Genomic DNA, 14,523 nt, shown 5'->3' on the forward strand with positions numbered 1-14,523 from the left:
CCATGGAGGCTCCCATTTGTTTAACGGGCTATCCATTTTTCCCAACCACGTACCATTTTTGCCCGAGACGGGCAGGGTTATCTTTTTTGACAGGATTTGTTATCCTCTCATTCCTCTTGACTTTTCTTCCCATATGGTCGTACTGAGAGTGCTTTACACCTCTCTTTTTCAGCTTCTTGGCATCTTTATCTTCTGCCTCCTCAGAAACTTCATGATTGCGAAATATCTCTGACAAAGCCCTAGGTTGGGAATCGCCTTCTAACTGTTGAAAAACGCTTCGGGAAGTATCCCTTCCCGCAGTCCGCCTATCTTTCTCATGTGCCTCTTTTCTTTTTTCTTCTTCATTCCTCCTGATCAGTCCATGATCCATGAGGGCTCCTGCGGGTGGTATTTCGATCTCATACTCGCATTGGCATTTACTGCATAAAACCATCCCTTTGATTATGACTGCTCTTGGATATTCGGGCAAGTTGACCACCCATTTTGTGAGTTTGTCAACCAATCTTCTTTCTTCTTCCCTTGTGACCTTTTCTTTCCCCTTCTCAGCCCAGGCCATACTGATCATATTTATAGGGGCCTATAAGAAGGGACAGTATGTTTATCCATCACTGCTTCCTTTGGCTGGTTGGTTTTAAGTCTCTCTTTTTCCCTATCATCTTTTTCCCCCAGGTTGAGGTAAAGATATAGGAATAGTTGGTTTTATAACCAGGTCGGCTTCCCGCCTGAAACCTGCGGAGGCGTTCTCCAGTCTTTGTAGCATTTGCAACAAAGCAGTTTGCAAATCTTCTGGTCGTTTTGACATATTTCTTTTGATCAAATGTATCCCACCGGTCGTGCTGAAACTATGTTCGTGGCTAGGATTTCCGTTGGGGATGTCTCCTAGCCGACGAGCACACAGCTCCCCGAGAGGTTGGCGCCGGTTGATGCTTTCTGTCGGGCTTCTGCTTCACTGGCGGGCTTGTCGGGCAAGGCTGTAAGAGAAGGATAGAGTTAACTTTGAAAAGTGCCTTTGTGGGGCCTTAGGTATAAGCCTTGAGGCTCACAATCAAAATTAACTTTTAAGTGCTCAGGCATGCCACTGCCATCTTTAACACGGCAGATGTAAAATGGATGTTGAGTTTTAGTTGTACATATACCCGAGAGGCCATGTTAGTTATGACAGGTGCCTTTATGGGGCCTTAGGTGTAGGCCTTGAGGCTTCCGGTTAAGAACTAACCCAATACTCGAATATACGATGTCTGTTTTATTGTTTGCAGAAGTGTTATAACCATTATACTTCTGATTATCTGAGCCCGCAGAGCAGAATGAACCCAAATAGGTGCCTTTGCAGGGCCTTAGATATAGGCCTTGAGGCTTCCCATCAGAATTCATTCTATACTCAAACGTTCTACTATAATCATAATATAATAGAAATAAAACTAAGAGATAGATCGATTACTTGCGCCCCAAGTAACTTCGGACTTCTTGTTATCAAAGCTTGTCGTGGATGGGTTAAGTCCACATAAGGTTCTTTTTTTATGCCTTGAGGCCAAGGACTTTTGAATGATCAATCTTACATGCCCGAAAGCTTAGAACTTAGATCTGGTTTGAACTGTGAAGACATATTCAAATCGGATTCAAGAACTGAGAGAGTCTTTTAATCATCATCTTACTAGAAATAACTTGAATACAATTGGAAGTATATAATATATTGCTAGGCTAATGAATGAAAAGACAAAAACAAAGAGGGTCGGGCAAGGCTGATAGTCTTGCAACTTTCTATCTTTGTGGTTTATCAAGGGGTTTGAGAGCTTTAGAAAAGGAGGTAAGGAGTTGAGTTTGCAGAAAGAAATCGATACTACAGCAAGCTTAGGACAAGGTCCCGAAAGGGATGAAGGCTTGGGCTGACTACTGCTTCGTTTAAAAGCAAATCTGGCTTTTGAGTCGAGTTTGTGCTTGTATTTGTTTGTTTGATTGAGTGTCCTTATCTCTGATTTCTCTTTCTTCTTTTATAGACACTTCGGTTTGGCCTCCTGTAGCAGTAATCTTGCCTGAATGCAGCTTGAAGGGTAATGACTCATCAGCTATTTACTTGTACTGCCACTGTAAAGTGCTTTTGGGCTGATTAGCTGGTTGGTCTATACCACTTGGTCTCTAGGCAGGTGAGCAAGTGGTGCAAATGATATGCACCTAGTCGGGAAAGACCTTTTCTGCCCTCTGGGCTTTGGCTGGGCTTCGGGCTTTTCCTTTTTTTTCAGACCTCCTTTTGGGCCAACTCCTGCTTGTGCCCAAAGTTCAAGTTTTAACCCAAACAAGTGCAAAATCTAATTAGTTCTGCTAGTTGTTTGATTAACAGAGCTCATCTCGAATAAATTCTCAATTTAAAATTCGCATTGATAATCTTAAAACACTAAAAATTCGCTTCTTGATGGGGAAAATTAGTCTTAAACTTAATAGGCAAAGGATTTATGCAGTAGTCTTAAACTTAATAGGAAAAGTAAGTATGCCGAAGTAGAATAAGGATTTCTTAATCCACAAGGATTAGGAATTCTAGGCTACTTTACCCTAGGTAGTGCAGGAGCTCAATTGGAATATACTCGTATCAGTTGGCAGCCAAACTCCACAAAAATTATTGTGCGTGAAGGTGACCATACGACGTGGGATAGTGACATGGTGTTAAGAATTCACTAGAATTAGAACGTGTTCGGTTTTGATTGGTCACCACATAATTTTTCCTATTACCATATCTACCACCATTAGCAGCAGCTGCAAGATTTTTTGCAGCAAATCAGTATCAAGAAATTTAAGAAAGTATAACAGATTTCAAGACCCATAGCTTTCCGTCAGCAAGGATCGATTAGTCACTAAAAAGAATTAAAAACATAACTCGTAACCCAAATACATATTCTAAAACATTAAATCAAGCTAAATCAAAGAGATAGCTAAAGGAAAAGAAATCATATATAAGCCACCTGATCCACCTGTTGACAAGTAAGCATTGCTGCACGATCAAAATCCCAGAAATGCATGAAGATGAAGTTCAATTCTGCAGGGGTTTGTTTAATTGTTGAAAGTGTTAAGTTTTGTAATCAACGGTCAAGATTATATAATCTAACCGGTGTGTAACTTACCACGTGTTTAGTTTGTTAGAGTTTAAGATGTTCGTGTGCCCTGCACGTGACCATAGTCACGTTGCTTGTGTGGGCAACGGCTATAATGTTCGGCTTTCATGCCTTGAATTTTGTAATTGAATCCAACGTGAATCTAGGTAGCGTTTGGTATGCAGACGGAACGGGACGGGACGGAACAGATGTTCTGTGTTATGTTTGGTACGCGCAAGATGGAACAAGATGGCTGTTTCGTCATGCGTTTGGTAGCGCATGGACGGAAAGGAACCAAAAGATTAAAATGACTAAAATACCCAAAACCCTTCTTACGGCAACACAGAAGATCGCCACTGCTACTTCTTCTTCTTTATCTTCCACTGTCTTCTCTCACCCTCCAAACCCAACATTCATCGCCACCCTTTCTCTTCTCTCACCCACCACAACCCGCCATCTCCACCATCACCGCACCTGGTAAGTGAGTTCTCCCGCATCCTCAGCGACCATAGGAACTCTCACCACAACTTGGAGCTCTCCCTCAACGCTCTGTCTACCCAAATCTCCACAGACTTGGTTGAGCAAGTTCTGAAACGCCGCAAAAATCTTGGGCTTTCTGCACACAGGTTCATTCTTTGGGCTAAAACAATTCCGGGTTTTCGACATAGTGCTGAAAGCTATCACATTTTGATTGACATTTTAGGAAGTAGCAAGCAATATGCTGTGTTGTGGGATTTCCTCATAGAAGTGAGAGAGTCCAAGTGTTGTGATATTGGCCAGGAAATTTTTTGGCTTATTTTTCAGGTTTATAGTAGAGCTAATTTGCCTCGCGATGGCATTCGAGCTTTAAATCGAATGGTTGAGTTTATTAAGCCCAGTGTTCATGATCTTGATCAGCTTCTTTACAAATTATGTAAAAGAAAGCATGTCAAGTATGCCCATGAATTTTTTGATAAAGTTAAGATTGGGTTTCAGTTGAATGCGCAAACTTATAGTATTTTTTGATGAGAGATTGGGGAGACGTTGGTGATTCAGATGAAGCACGTAAGTTGTTTGATGAAATGACTGAACGAGGATGTTTGGTTGATGTGCCTACGTATGATAGTTATTTGGAGGCTCTATGTAAAGGTGGGAAAGTTGACGAGGCGTATAAGATATTTCAGGAGATGGGTTCGAATGGAGTTGAACCGGATGCTTGTACCTATTCGATTTTCATTCGTACTTATTGTGAGGTGGATGATATTCATTCAGTTTTTAGGGTGCTTGATAGGATGAGGAGATATAATATTTTGCCCAATGTGTATACTTACAATTGTGTTATCAAGAAATTGTGTAAGAACGAAAAGGTGGAAGAGGCTTACCAACTTTTGGATGAAATGATTGAGAGGGGTGTTATGCCGGATACATGGAGTTACAATGCAATCCAGGCTTATCATTGTGATCACTGCGAGGTTAATGGGTCTCTCAGGCTGTTATCTAGAATGGAAAAAGACAACTGCATGCCCGATCGACATACTTACAATATGGTGCTTAAGTTGCTAATCAGGATAGGAAGATTTGATAGGGCAACTGAAGTTTGGGATAGTATGAGGAAGAGAGGATTTTATCCTTATGTTTCAACATACTCTGTCATGATTCATGGCTTATGCAAGAAGAAACGTAAACTAGAGGAGGCTTGTAAATACTTTGAGATAATGATCGATGAAGGTATACCACCATACTTTTCTACTGTTGAGATGCTAAGTAACCGGAGTAGGGGTTTAGGGCTCCTCGACCATATTGAGATACTTGCAAGTAAGATGGAACAAAGCATTTCTTGCTTAATACAAGAGTTGGCAAACTTGCTGAGAGATAATAAAGCTTATATAGCATCGAGAAGTGTAGAGAGTGACTTTGAAAGTGACTGATGAACCAAAGGTCGTGTATCAGATGGATTGTAAGGTGTAGTCCCGTCCTGACCTTACCATGTCTCAATTTGTCTATTAATATAGGTATCTTACTCTTGCATGTCTATTTGTATAGGCATGCTCAATGAAACTTTTGTTACTTGGTATGTAAACTATTGTTGTTGTTATGCTTTGGTGGTCAGTCTTACAGCCTGCTGGCAGTTATGAATCTTCCATGATATTTTGCTACAGCTCCATTCGAATTTTCAGCACAAACCCATCAAATTTTATTATGCAAATTGCAAAACCCACACCCCAAATCAATTTTTAGTCCCTAATTTTGGTCCTTTCAATTGTGGGTTGTTGTTGTGGGAGTTGAGGTTCTGCAAACATTAGAATTGGCCGTGTTTCGAAGGACACCCCTCTAAATTTTCCCCATTGCATTGCGTGGCAAACAACACGCACATGAGAAATGTTGAAAAATATATAAGTTTAATGATCATGCATATCGTAAACGTTTTAGGGTTTAATCATTCAGAACTTAAACAAAGAAAATGAAATATGCATAACTTAAACATGAAATATCCGAAATCAAACATTCGTCCTGACTTAAAAAACAAATAATGTCTTGCTAAAGCAATAATGAAAACACTAGAAGTTGATAAAGTTCATCATACTAAAACCACAAATACTAAAACCCCAAATGCTCAAAGGCTTTCCATAAACACTTTAATGAAATCTGGCTTCTGTGAGTCATCCAAGGTAGTCCCAATACCCATCAGATCGGTATCTTTCACTAACTTCATTGAAATTCTTAGCACCTGATCATATGGAAGACCCATGGCCTGAAGCTCTGAAGGTAGTCTAGCTTTCGCTTCTCTGAAAGTAAAACTTTCACCTAATTTCTTCATTTCAGTAACAGCTTTATTCCAACCTTCACTGATAACAGATACAATGTTTGCATCACCATCATTCCTACTCCTCTTCCTCTTCCTAACAAGTTGAGATGCGCTAGATGTAGCAACAGAAGGAGATGGGGTAGGTGAATGTGGAGGCATCTTGGAAGTCTCACAATCCTCACTTTCCAAACCCATATTTTCAATTGCATCTGCAGCTGATTCAGCCATACTACCTGTGGCTCGGTCTCTCCCAAACATCGTATATAACTGAGGATACAAACGGGAATGGCTTATTTGGTTTGCAAGATGCATTGGGATGTTTTTACAATAAGAACCCAAAGAAATCAAGGTTAATACTTTCAAAGCATCTAATTGATAAAGAATAAGAAAAAAAATTTACCTTCACCCAATCTTGTAGTATTTCGTCATTATCCACAACAACACATTTTTTCTCATCATCCCAACCAAATCCAGATGTATTCATCATGTCATATGCAGATGAATACTTTTCTTTCAGACGCTTCAATTTGTTTTGTATATGCTTCGGCTCTATATTAATGCCAGGAATCTGTTCCCTCATCTTGGAGGCAACCATTACAAAAGTACCAGCCTTAAAACTGCCGATCTCACACCCAACACCATCAGCAACCATCTTCTCGAGGATGGTAAGTAGTACATCCTCCTCATGATCAATCTAATTACGTGAGGTGGCCATATAATCTATCAAAGAAGCCATATATTACATAAGTAACACAAATAAACATAGCTATAATGAATAGAAAACCACATTCATGTATTGTTGTTTCCATTGAAATCTTTAAATTAGAAACACAATCAAATGACAATGACTAAATTTATATTAGTTGTACTAATCAATTACCAAATCAAAATTATTTATTAGCTGTACAAATTGAAAGCCACCAAATTAACGAATGAGGTTTTGCAGAAAAGCTTCCAACTTTCTCAAATTTCCCTAAAAATGCATAGATCTATGTCCCTAAAAATGCATACCTTTTGAGGAATGCAGGAAGCCATAAAATCCTCAAAGGTCTTATAAAATCCTAACTAACTACACCCTAATTTTAAAATTTATTAAAATTTAGTAACACAAATAAACATATCAAAGAAGCCATAACATCCAAATAACTCCCAATTACCACATTACAATAACAAACATCTCAATAGTCTTGATGTTACGAATTTTCAAGCCAATTACAACAACTACATTGAGTCCACATCTCAATAAAAGACAATTACAACAACTACCATGTCAACCAATTTTCAAGCCCTCATTCCTCTCCACTCATCATATATTTCTCTTGCAAGATCATCCCTCCATTGAGTCCATATCTGGCTTGACTCAACGGTTTCAATGTAGGCTAATACTTCTGGTAAATCTTCCCCTATAGGTAATTCATCAAATGCAAGCCTTTCATTTTCCTCAGGATCAACCACCATATACATTCTGATAAAATTATGAAGTAAACTACATGCGGTGATCATTTGTCCCTGAATCTTGATTGGATAGTGGGAATGACTTCGTAAGATAGCCCAACGTCGTTTGAGGAGACAAAAACATCTCTCAATAACATTCCTAGCACGTGAGTGTTTCATATTAAAATATTCTTCATGATTTCTAGGTGCACGTGAATTGTCTTCCCACTCTTGCAAATGGTATCTAGTGCCTCTATACAGTGCTAGAAAACCCTCACCATTAGTATATCCCGAATCAACCAAATAGTATGCACCTATATTAGTTGATAATAAATTTTAGTTGTTGGCCAACAAAGGTAAGGAAAGATACTAGGTGCTTGTCTATCTTACGAGTTGGGACCTTGAGGCCATTAACTCTAGTAACAGCGTCACCAAGAACTCTCGAATCAATAGTTGATCCCTCCCAACTGGATAACACATATACGAATTTGAGGTCATGTGTGCATACGCCTAACACATTAGTTGCTATATGACCTTTCCTTGTTCTATATCTTGGTCTATCAACATCAGGCACAGTGACCCCTATGTATGTTCCATCTAGCGCTCCTAAGTAACCCTAGACAAAAGAAAAACTTATTTTAATTAGCAACTACAAATAATAATGTTATTAATGATTTTATTATGATGATTACCTTAAAGCATTTCTATCTCGATTCCGTGCAATCCTCTGGGATAGGGGTTGGTTTTGCAAACAACACATCTTGCAAACTGAGCAACGCACGCAATACTCTGCGGACATACCAACTAATAGTTTCACCAGACCTAATGAATCTAACTTGCATTGACCTATTTTTATTGTGGTGGACTAATATGTTAACAAAAGTAGCTACTATCTCCTCTATTGTAACATGACCATCATCTACCAATCCACCACGAGTTTGTAGTAAATCACATAAAACTGGAAATGCATTCCTATCCATTCACAGCTCCCACAAGCATTGAGTATCACTCAATCGCGTGATACGGTTTATTTCCTCTCTCCTAACATGAAGTCTAACAAATGTCCTCTGCTCTAAACTAGCTATTTCCTGTTGTCTCCTTTGTTGTTGTCTATACCTCAACAATTGTGCATTCATAGTAAAGACTTATGCCATTATAATCCAAATGTTCAAAAGAACAAAGAATTGAGTCTCATATTCATCCATACCTTCACATGCAAAAAACCAACACAGGAATGAATGGAGCATCAACATACGCTAAATTCATTTTACATACTTGGACTTGGTAAAATTAAGCAAACACAAACAAGAGCTTCAACATGAAAAAAACCCTAGAAACCATCACAGAGCAAAGCACAGCAGGTATATAAACTTGAAAGTGATTTTAAGAAAGAATCAATCATGCAGGAAAGAATCAATCACATAGGCTAAACGTTAGTCTATTGAAGACTCATCAAATTGTGGAGGTAATAATGATAATATAATGTATAATAAAAGGCAAGGCCCAACAACCTATACAATTCAAAATAGTTCACTTGGAGGGTTTGGTTTAGACTAATGAAGTAAGTCATTGAAATTAAAGGAAGTAATAATATATAATGTTTATGGACGTTGCTTTCTTAGCTTTAAACCATTGAGCTATATGATCATCATGAACTCACATGCTCAGTGAGAAATTTGACAACAAGGTCCCACACTTTTTGCAAGGGTAATGGTCTACTCAACAACATATCAAATTTTCTCTAACTTCAATTTCTATTCACTTTTCCATCCATCTAAATAATTATGAACAAATAAAATCGATAATAAAATTTTGATCAAAACAAGAAATGGGAATGCCATAGTAAGCTGTATAAATGCAACCTACTACTTATCTGTCTTCTATAGCAGACAGATTAGAACACATAAACCAGCAACTATTAAAAGATTTAGTAATAAGCAACCCAGTTCATGCAAACTACAAGATAGAATAGGTGTATATTAATTTTACAGGCATAAAATGAATTAAAAGCAGTGCTGGCCGCAAAGAACATTAACTTGGAAAAGGGAATTGATAACTAAGCTTTAGTTGGAACACAGGAATCATGGGTGTATATAACGAGGGAAACATAACTGGGGCAATTCATATCTGTACAACCCTGCATGACCCCATCCTAAACATGTATAGCATTCCAAACCCAAACTGTGCCGGTATTTATAACAAATAAAAAGTACCCATGTATGGAAAGGAAGAAAATAGAAGGGAGATGGAGTGAAACCTTGAGCAATTTAAGCACGCCGCTTTTCTTTGGTTGACTCTTGATAAGCCTGTTATAGATAACAAACTAAGTTTCTGAGAACAAGTAACATCTTACACAAAAGAGAATAAATAAGATACTGATTGCATAACCAAAAAGTTGACATGAGATTTATATTCACATATCTAGCTCAGTTCCTTCTGCGTGGGGTTAAGGTTTTACGATTAATCAAATATGCACTTCTCAAAACCTAAAAATCATTTCTAAATAATGAATAAATATAGCAACAGTAATATGGAACTACACCAAAAGCAAAACATAAAATTTCCAAATGAATGTTCATGTTTCCTTGAGACCTCATTTGTGATGAGTCAGAGATGGTTCTTGTAGAATGTTACAACCCCTTAGAATTCAAAACTAAATATTAGGCTTTCTAACCAAGTTAGTGGTATTTCCATACAATTTATGAATTGATTATGAAACCTTCTTCTTTTATAGCTTCCTCATATACATAGATAACTTTTATGTCTTCCTTTTTAACAATTTTGAAAAGAAAGCCAAAAAAAGAGTACAGTCAACCAACTTTGTGGAGTTTGTGTTAACAAAAGAGGTTCTTGGTTCAAAGGAAACATTTCCAGAAAGAGTTGAACTAGCAAACAAGTACTACCACTGCTACATAAGAATGGTTACCAGAAAAATATGAGAAAGAACAAAAAGTGCAATAAATACGGATATACAGCACCTGCAAGTTTCCTGTGCAAAATGTATGGTTGAAGTTCTTCTTTTACAGGATCAACTTTCAACAGACCCTTCACATTAACCCCTTGACGCATTAAGAGTGCTGCAGAAAGAATGAGAAACAACATAAGTGAGATTTTGCTTGGTTATGATCACAAGAACAATATATGTTGCAAGGAAGAACAAGAAAAAGAAATAGAAAAAGAAAAAGAAAAATCAAAATCAAAATAGGATAACCAAAATGGACGGCCGCTGTGATTGTTATGTTTAGGATGTGAAAGGTGTAACTTCAAGAAATTCACCAACAAGGAAATCTATTAGTCATCAAGATTGTGTTCACAAGTGCCTTTGAAACCAATATATAAGAATAAAGCATCATTAAGGCTCCAAGACATAAAATTGGAACTCCATTTTTAGTACCCTTTGATGTTTTAAGCTTTCACATTCATAACTACTAACCCCACCTAGAAGCTCATAAAACAATCACGGGTCTCCTGGGAAGTAATGACAGGATTCCAAGTGACAAAAAGTTGGGAAAAAACTTGCAAATCCCATGTATGCTCGTCTCTCCCATATCATGTAATGAGAGAGATAGAGAAAGGTTTACAAAAATGTTACATGGGTGTTTATCTCAAAAAGTTATTGCGTTTTTGCTCAACCGGATCCAAATACAATGCAGAAGCAAGATACAAGACTACACAGAGAACATCAAAAGCATATGACAATTCCATAACACACAATTCTAGCATCATCACTTATGCCATTGTGCTCGAGTTTATCCAAGTAGCTCATAAATAACTGTTGTTTTGAAGCAACTTGGTAAAGACTTGCATGCATTTTCATAATTTCTAGACCAAACCCAATTTCTGTTTCTGTTTCAATAAGTATGTAATCTACCATCAACATAAAACCACACAAAACATTATATTCCCAATCAAATTATATTAACTTGCTAAACATCCTCAAAATATAGATTCCCTTGCATCACTCATCAAGTATTACTAGAATTTCTACCCTAAAAGTGCCTAACACCAGACCTTCATGCATCTGCAACCTCATAATGAAACATTCTACAATGCAAAAATGCCAATGACAGCAATCCATAGCACGCACCCTCTCTCAATTTAGCATCAATTTCCACATAAAGTAAAGAAATATCGGACAATCATCAAACAAAAGAGAACCAACCTCTAAAAAACCCCCATTAGTAATGTGTTCTCAACTCACATATATCCCTAGACAATGTTAAAGTCAGAAGTTCGCACATAAACAATGAAACAGAGAACGAACTACCTCTTGATACAAAAGATAATAACATCAAATGAAAACAATTCCATGACACCAACAAACATTGCAAACCACATGTTTAAAATATTAAGGGCTGCAAATTTGAAGAATTATTGATATGCAATGAATACCCAAAAGTCTAAATGCAAAGCTGAAGATGCTACGGAAGAGGATGAGGAGGAAGGTTCGCAGAGCTGCTACACGGAAGAGTTGCAAAAGGGAGATTCATAGTTGCTACATGGAAGAGGACAAGGAGGAAGGTTGCAAAAGGAAGATACAGAGGTGAAGAGGCTAGACGGAAGAATACACGTAAGAAGATGAGGAAGAAGGTTACGAAGGGGAGATGCAGAGGTAGGTTCACAACGGCTGAGAAGAAGATAAGATAGTTTTTAGGGTTTGTTGTATGATTTTGATGATGTAAATTTTGAAAAAGACAAAGGGCATTTTTGTCTTAAAATGTTGTAAATATTTGTCCCACGGACGTGGAACAAGCCGTTCCACGGGGGGGGGAGCTGGAACAAAAAATCATCAAAAACTTGTCCCATGGAACGAGGCACTCCACTCATTTTAGCGCACCAAACGTGGGACGGAACGCCTCGTTCCACTCTGTTCCGTCCCGTCCCGCGTACCAAACGCACCACTAAGGAACAATGTACTCCATTTTTGGTTCTTTGAGTTATGTGCAAAATCTCAGCTCACTGAGCTTTTCAATTTCTTGGTGAAATTCATACAAAAACTATACCAAGTTAACCCAAAAATCACTACAAACACTAATATGGCTTCACAACTTGGTTTAAGTTGAATATAAAGGGGTGGATTTGTGAAAGGTTCTCTGAGTTTTAAATGAAGAACTCAAGTGAATCGAGTTGCAAGATGTCTGGATTTGGTGCTGAGTTTCGAGCTTTAGTCTTCAATGACATCAACTATGAGATTTGGTGCATCAAGATGAAGGCAATCTTTAAATCCCACACTCAGTGAAATTTTTTTGAAGAAGGATTTGTGTTTCCCTCAAATGAGAAGTTAATGAATGGGAAGCAACTTCTTGTTGCTTAAGATCTAGTTGTTTACGATCAAGGTTCTAAATGATACTAGGCGCTAGTTTGGCGGTATACTGGGGCCTAGCGCCTAGACGGGGTCTGGGTGGACTAGACGAGGGGGTCCTAGGTAGACTAGATGGATTTAAATAAATTTATTATATATTATATACGTTAACTAAATAATATGTTATTTTTGGAAAAAATAATTTGTATGTGTGTGTGTATTGTTAAAGGTGTAAATACATAATTATATAAAAAAAGAATAATAAGACAAAGCAAAAATTAGATAAAATATGGGTTAAGAGAGAAAAGATATGAGGGAATATAAAAATAAAAGAAACGATAGCGGGACCATTGAAAAGAAACCATGCAAAAACTAAAATAACAATGGTGGGACCATATTAAAAGAATTAAAGAAGTTGTCCATTTAAAATGAAAAGGAAGATGGTGGGATTCCCCTTCCCTGATACCCACCCGCCACCATCCCTTTTCCTTGTCCCTTTCCCCAAAACCCCCAAACAATCCTCCCTCCATTCTCTCTCCATTCAAAATTCCACCATAACCTTTTTTTTTTGCCGAACCACCATAACCCATTTCACTGTAACAATCATTATTCTCAACAAAAATTCCACTATAACCCATTTCACCAAATCACCAAATAAGCAGAAAAGAGACAAGAAAATCTTCAGAGAAACTTATATCCTCAGGAAAAGATCTTGACTTATACATTGGATCAAATAGGTGGGATGCACAAACACCAGAAAGAAATCTCTGTAGAAAAAATTGCAATCTTGAACCCAGATGAGCACGTGGAAGAATAGGGATCAAACAGCCTCTCGATTTCGTCGATCATTGGCTGCATTATGAAATCAACTTCTCTAACGACGGGTCGGCCTGTGCGTGCGCCAAGCTCTCATCCAGATCGAGAAACTCCATCATCTTCTCTGGAGAGACAGCGGCGTAAGCGATGGCTCGAACAAGAGCTTGTGGCAAACCGGGTTTCCTGATCCAGGTTCGCATTCTGGGTGTTGGCCACAAAGAGAGAAGGGATGGAGGGTTGTTTGGGGGTTTTTGTGGAAGGGGACAGGGAAAAGGGATGGTGGCGGGTGGGTATCAAGGATGAGGAAGGTGGAGTGGGTGAGGGGTAGGATAAAGATTAGCCAATTATTTTTTAATTTTTTCTATTTAATTTTTTTTTTAATATTTAGGTGGGCCCATATTGACTCGTGGCGCCCAATCATTGTCCACATGGATGTCACGTCACCATTTAACGACATATTTAATAGAAACCTTAACGGATGTATGAAAGTGTCCCAAAATTATGACTTTAGGTACCACTCTGGGATGAAAAAAACTTCATGTACCGAATGTTCAAAACCAAGAAACTCTAGGATAGTAAACTGAGATTAACCCTTATTTTTAATATGAAAATTGTTAATTATTTTTGCCTTCAAGTGTCTGGTATTTAAGCAGTCACTTCACGTGTTATAAATAAGTGGAAAGACATAATAGTATATCATTTTCTTGTATTATGACATGTTAAATACCACTTGAATACTCGTCACTTGGAAAAATATCTCTGCAAAGTGTAAACGTGGTTTTCAAAATTGGCCACAATATGTCAATTTTATCATTATATACACCCTTATGTTTAAAATCACAATCAACTTAAACTTGTCTCTGGTTGAAGTTGGAATTGGAATCGTATTTTAAAGTTTAGAAGTTGTTATACTATTTTTTCGTTAACAAATATTTTATTTAATTAACTTAAGATTTTATAGAATTAGTTAAAATATGATTTAACTATATTTATTCTAAAAATATGAACTAAAAAGCAGATTTTATATTTAAAAAAAAGGTACCAGTGCAGTGCATTCACTAATGCAATGATCTTTTTATTACGAAGATATTTTATATTGCAAAACA

General features: G+C 37.6%; 2 pseudogenes; one reads left to right on the forward strand and one right to left on the reverse strand.

The window, feature by feature from the left end:
• Positions 1-443: 443 nt before the first annotated feature.
• On the forward strand, positions 444-4,987 carry LOC126598974 (pentatricopeptide repeat-containing protein At1g52640, mitochondrial-like; annotated as a pseudogene).
• A 686-nt stretch (positions 4,988-5,673) lies between these two features.
• On the reverse strand, positions 5,674-8,141 carry LOC126598975 (uncharacterized; annotated as a pseudogene).
• Between the last annotated feature and the right edge of the window lie 6,382 nt (positions 8,142-14,523).

The sequence above is a fragment of the Malus sylvestris genome, chromosome 14 (genome assembly GCF_916048215.2).
Source record: "Malus sylvestris chromosome 14, drMalSylv7.2, whole genome shotgun sequence".
Lineage (NCBI taxonomy): Eukaryota > Viridiplantae > Streptophyta > Magnoliopsida > Rosales > Rosaceae > Malus > Malus sylvestris.